Here is a 6,526-nt window from a genome sequence, read left to right as displayed (position 1 = left end):
AACAGGCCCTTAGTAACAAACTAGCGGACCTGGAAGACCTTGTCCTGCCCGAAAAAACACTACATTAAAATTATGATAACATACCAACAACGGGTTTCAATTTATTTCAATCTGTTCTTTAATTTGAGGGAAGATTTTACCGTATCGCCAGGATGAACTAAATGTTTGACAGTTACAAAACCCATGAACATTTTGCATGGGAAAATGTTTTTTCTTTTCTTTTATTTTTTGACAATTTTTAAATGTTTTTAATACTTAGCCTTGTTACTGAGCCGTGGTGGCCTAGTGGTTTGACCTATCGCCTCTCAAGCAGAGGGTCGTGGGTTCAAACCCCGGCTCGCACCTCTGAGTTTTTAGAAATTCATGTGCGGAATTACATTTGAAATTTACCACGAGCTTTGCGTTGAAGGAAAACATCGTGAGGAAACCTGCACAAACCTGCGAAGCAATTCAATGGTGCGTGTGAAGTTCCCAATCCGCACTGGGCCCGCGTGGGGACTATGGCCCAAGCCCTCTAGTTCTGAGAGGAGGCCTGTGCTCAGCAGTGGGACGTATATAGGCTGGGGATGATGGTTTAATACTTATTATCCTGACGAAGACAAATCCAAAAACACAAAAATCATAAATTTAGTCCAGCCGTTCTTCAGTTATAAAATTAAATGGTGTAAAAAGGCCTCAGCTTCAATGAGGATTACGACATTGACAAAACAAAAGCGAAATTTTAACACTAGTACTGTTTCATTGCTAATCAACACAATTATTCTAATTTAGCGCATTTAGTAGGTATATTAGTTCAATATTTTACTGAGCGTGGACGGAGTATAACGCTTAAACAGGTATATTTTGTTCTAAAGGCTCTTTTTACTGGAAGCTGCGAGTGATAAAAATGAGTGAGAATAATGATATTAACACAAGTAACAGGACATCGCAGCGACCCAAGCAGGTATGTTCCTTCGTCGGCGTAAGTGTCAACTCAATCAGATCAAATTTTACAAGAGGCACTTTTCTTCACCACCAAAAATTTTGTATGAAGGTTTGATTTGGTTTCATATAATTACTTACTAGCTTTTGCCCGCGGCTTGGCTCGCGTTAAATTTAAGGTAACATAGATTTACTTTCTACGATCCTTTTTTTCGTGTTTCCGATTTTTCGGAGGATTATTTTTGAATTGTGCACCATCTAATGATTTTAAATATTCAGGTAAGTGATTATAAACTTTTATTCCATTTACATAAGTGCTCTTTTTGAGTATATAGCTAGAGGGTCGGACAGTGCATATGCCATACTTATATTGAGATCGTATATTTGTCTTTAAATCACTTTTTTTGGGAAAATGATCTGATCTGATCTGATGATGATGATGATGAAAACCTTCAGCAATGAGAACTACACACGGAGGAGAAAACTACGTAAGCCTCTACGCCAGTTGGATTCGCACTTGCCCAGTCGCCTTTTCTTCGTGGTCAAACTGATTTGACATGGTTTGGCCACGAGGAAAAAGCTGTTTTTTATTATTATTAGTCCACATCAAACGAGTATTTATAACCACAATTGTAATATTTAGGTACCTACACTAAACTACAGCTGAATTTGTGTACTTGGCTCATTATTAATTTGACCGTGAGTTGAGTGCCACGCAAAATAATTTTATCTAGTCATGAATACTGTGATAGAGTGTAGTAGAACTTATGTTGGTTACATATTTGAATATGGAAAGTTAAAATACCTACGGTTAAAATGTCGATGTTCAAAATATCGGAAATTAAATTATCGATTGTATCACAATATCGAAAGTTGTTATACCTATGGTCAAAAAGTCTAAGATTGAAATGTCGATTGATTAAAATATCGAATGAGTAAAAATATCGATAGCTAATATATCTAAGTTATAAATGCCAACATATTTGAATGTCGAAAATTAAAATGTCGTACATACAAATCTGCTTTATTTATTCGTCTTTCTCTTAATAGCATTTATTTTACATAATCTAGTCATTTTTAGCACTCGCCGGCCGCTGCCGCGGTATGCTCGCTTCGCTCGCTCGGCTCGTGCGTTGTTGTGGTCACAGTTCTAACCTAACCGAACCAAATATTTTTGGTAATTTATGTTCAATAAGTTAGGTTAGGTTAGTATTGCGTCAAGACGCGAAGTGCCTCAAGTGAGTGGAACAGGAGCTCTGCGAAGCGGAGCTCCGTCAACACTGTCACGTGATTTTCATACATAGGATATTCGATACTTTGTACTTCGATATTTTGGACTTCAATATTTATATCTTTCGATGTCACTTTTGTAGATAAATATATTTTCGATATATTGGACGTAGATTACTAATCATTCGACAATATAAAGTTTCGTTATTTTAGTTTTCGATATTTTGATACAGTCGATATTTTAATTTTCGATATTTTGAACATCTACATTTTACCCGTAGATATTTTAATTTTCGATATTCAAATATGTAACCCTTATGTTTGCTGTTCCGCTCTCTCCCGATGCTCTGGCTCTCTCTCTTGCAAGATGGCGGTTTATATACGTGCTTTGTAATTGTGTCCTAAGGAAATAAAATCCATTAATTAATTGCGACGTTTAATTTAATATATTACAAATACACTTTTTATTTAATTGTAGAAATATCAAGTTGTTTTTGCTAGTGATAGAAATGGGCGCCAGTTATGATATTAATACGAGTAACGAGATAACATCGAGACGACCCAAGCAGGTTATGTTTCTGTATCGGTATATAATTGAGGGCATAAATATCTATACAGCCACAACGTTAAATGTTTGCAAACATTGACCTCATTTATATTTAGTATAAGAATAATTCCATGGGTTTAATTGTTTCCATGGGATTCCAACACTTTCCTGAAAAAAAAAAAACGTGACTGATAGATAACGAAGTTATAATTATGATCAGTTCCATGGCTTCGCACAGGTCTAGTTTTGGGCAAAGGGAAGTAAAAAATGGTAAAAAAAATATTTCCCACTTTTTTTCTTTTAAACGACTTACTAAATAAAGTGTCAAATACTCAATAAACTCTTATTTTTGTTTGTTATTCTATCCCGTTGTCCAAAAGACAACCGTCACAGAGTTTCTAAAACTGTTATAATATATGCTACTAATGCGCTAAGGAGATAGTCCATGAAACAATAGGCTTGTTACTACAAAATATTACGCTCGATAAATTTCATTATCATCATGTCAACCAAAAGAAGTCCACTGCTGACCATAGGGCTCCCCCAAGGCTCTCCACTCAGACCAGTCTTGTGCTTTCCGCATCCACCGCGATCTTAACCAGGTCGTCGCTCCATCTAGTTGGAGGATTACCGACAGCTCGTCTCCCGGTCCGCCATTTGAGAACCTTCTGACCCCATCGGCCATCAGTCCTGCGAGCAATGTGCCCCGCCCACTGCCACTTCAGTTTCGCAATTCTTCCGGCTATGTAGGTAACCTTAGTTCTAATGTGGATATCATCATTTCTCGATAAATTTGAACCGCAGAAAATATTTACTAGCTCATGTTTTTAAAGAGTATGTATGTATGTATGTAAACTCTTTATTGCACATTAAAATAAAAATACAAATACACAGAGAGGAGAACAAAGGCGAGCTTATCCCTAAAAAGGGATCTCTTCCAGCTAACCTAGCTGTCCGTTGTCCGGGTACGTAACCATGGCAACGAGGTACTAGAAAAAGTTGATCTTTCCAAGTGTTCAACCGCTGTCCTTGATGTAAATCAAACAACGGTTGCTCGGCGAATGACAATGTATTTCACTTTGACACCCTATATATATTAATCAGGAAAAATCTTGCCAGCGCGATTCAGGGTGGTATAATTTTCCGTACAGCGACATCTATCGGTATATAAATTAAACAAAGACACATATTACTGCTATACACCAAGTATGAAAACCTTAGAATTAAAGGGAACTCGTAAGAAACTCGTTTATACCACGGAATTCTCTGCATAAGTAACAAGATCCAAACTTGACTCGTTATTTGGAGTAACGAGTTTTTAAGTTCTGATTTCTGTTTCAGCCTCTGATCCTAGTCACTATTTTGGCCCTCACCCTGGTCACGGCTACCAGCACTGCAATTTACAGAGAAAATACTTGTAAGTTCAACATTTTTTTTATGTAGTAGTAGTAAATGTCTCATATCTGGGCAAAAGCCTCCTCTTACCTCTACCACAATTTATAATAGTTTTTATTTGGGTTCCATGCCTCAAAAAGAATAAGTTTTTGGTAAAAAAATATTTTTTGATACAAGCTTTTTTTGCGTACCGTATTGTCACCTAAATTACATTTATACCAAATTTCAAGCCAAATCAACTTTAGGGTGGTAGACCACATATTTGGCTGATGGTAGGTACATTTCCGTCCTGCGGAGACGACCCTGGCTAGACTACCAGGATGTCACTACCAGATTACTGTACTATCACGGAAATCGGTCGAATTTTACTTGCAAGATTTGATTAAGTACGGAGAGACAGACAGACAGATAACGGGACAGTGGTAGTGTAGTGACATCCTGGTAGTCCGGTCAGGGTCGTCTCCACAGGACGGAAGTATGCAAATATAGTTTAGATGACAATACAGTGCAGTCAACAAAAAGTAGGTACAGTCAGAAAAAAAGCTTGTAAAAACTTATTTAATTTAATAACTCATGTTTGAGAAATATAATTATCTTTATCTTTATCGGTATATTCTATCGTTTTGATATCTTAATCTGAGTTAACACTTTTTTTTCCAGTTTCAGATAACTCACTCATGGCTCTTCCAGGGGCAGGACTCATTCTGATGCTGATCTTAACAGAGTGGAAAGGTCGACGAGTTCTCTTCATGACTCTCTTCATTCTCTCTCTCTTGTCTTCTCTTATTTATTTGTTGGAAAATGAATATTTTTTATTTAACTACGAATTGTTATGCCTTATACTCCACGCACCAGTCCAAGGGTCAGCTAACGCATTATTGTATATAATACTATGTGAATATTGCGACCCGAAACTGAGATTTTTATTCCTTGTAGCAAATTCAGCTATCCAAAAACTGTACTTCTGGATAACTCTGGTAATGCTGTCAGATAATAACATAAATTATATTGGTGGCTATTTGCAGTATTTTAATGTAATTTTGGGGGTATTTGGATTATGGTCTGTATTCCGATGGCCAGAATCTCCTTATTGGTTGGCTTCTAAAAAAAGGTTCGAGGACACTGCAAAGGCTTTTGTGGAGGTCAGAGGATCGGAGTCACGCGAAGAGCTTTTAGCTCTAACTGAAGAAAGACCAAGAGCAGTTTCTGCCAAAATGATATATGCTCCTATGTTGATGACATTATCGGTCGTGTGTATGTCTGTAACTACGCACGATACAATTTATACCTATAAGCACTTTGTAATAAAATCCATTGGAGAAATTTCCGAACGGTTTGAAAATTTCATTTTATTTTTAGTAATAAAAATCATGACAGCCTCAGCTAGTGTATTAACTGTTTTAATTCCTTTTACACTGCCTAGAAAAGTATTGCTTTTATCCTGTGGTTTCTTGTTCGCAAGTAATTTTTTTTTTATAATTATACCTGAGTATATGGATTATCCTATATTAGCAGTTATTTTTGATGCAATAGTTGATTATGGTCCTCGAATTGTTACTTTACCGTTGCTTATTGAACTAGTTCCTCAAAAGTTTGTAAGCTTATTAACTGTTTTTATAACTGTGGTTCACATGATAGTTCAATATTGTTTGGAAAACTATGAACTCTTTACTGTAGGCGGTGTTATTGTATTGGTGACAGTTGTAATATGTTACTTTATAATGCCAGATGCGAGGGAAAAAACACTGATAGAAATTGAACAGTCATATGTTTCAAAGAAGGGTAAACCGCAGAGTATTCAAACAAATTTGTAAATTATTGCAATGTTCATCATTATCATCAGCCAGAAGACTTCCACTGCTGAACGAAGGTCTCCCCCTAACGCCACAATGAACGACAACATGCCACTTGTATCCACCGGTTTCCCGCAAGTCTCACGATGTCGTCAGTCCTCCTGGTGGAAGGCCTGCCAAGGCTTCATCTTTCCGGTCGTGGTCGCCACTCGGGGATTGTTATGTTTTGAACATCATCATCATATCATTTAATTATGATTGTTATGTTATTAACAGCTATTTATTCATCTATATGGAGTATAAAATTAATAAACACTGGCATATTATTTAGTATATTTTATTAAAGCATGTCCTTGTATATATTATTTTCAGCTTCGTTCGCAAGCCTGGCCGATTTGGGACCGCGCAAGTTCCATTTATAAGTTCACTAACTGCTTCCCGCGACTCCGTCCTACGCGGACTTGATTTTCACCGTCATGTTATTTTGTATTGATACGAAACTTGGCAATTATGCGTATACTAGCTTTTGCCCGCGGCTTCGCCCGCGTGGAATGCGGTTATCGCGCGCTGTTCACTCGGGAACTGTGCATTTTTCCCATACAAAAAGTAGCCTCTGTCACTCTCTGGCAAACTATCTGTA

At 37.1% G+C, this 6,526-nt stretch overlaps 1 long non-coding RNA gene across 1 annotated transcript; it reads left to right on the top strand.

The window, feature by feature from the left end:
• The first annotated feature begins 802 nt into the window (after window positions 1-802).
• On the top strand, window positions 803-6,212 carry LOC141440330 (uncharacterized). The gene is made up of 3 exons (XR_012452689.1): window positions 803-943; window positions 4,040-4,115; window positions 4,754-6,212. It is a non-coding gene; the product is annotated as an uncharacterized lncRNA (long non-coding RNA).
• Window positions 6,213-6,526: the final 314 nt, after the last annotated feature.

Source organism: Choristoneura fumiferana, chromosome 22 (genome assembly GCF_025370935.1).
Source record: "Choristoneura fumiferana chromosome 22, NRCan_CFum_1, whole genome shotgun sequence".
NCBI lineage: Eukaryota > Metazoa > Arthropoda > Insecta > Lepidoptera > Tortricidae > Choristoneura > Choristoneura fumiferana.
This window is presented reverse-complemented; position numbering and strand designations above follow the sequence as displayed.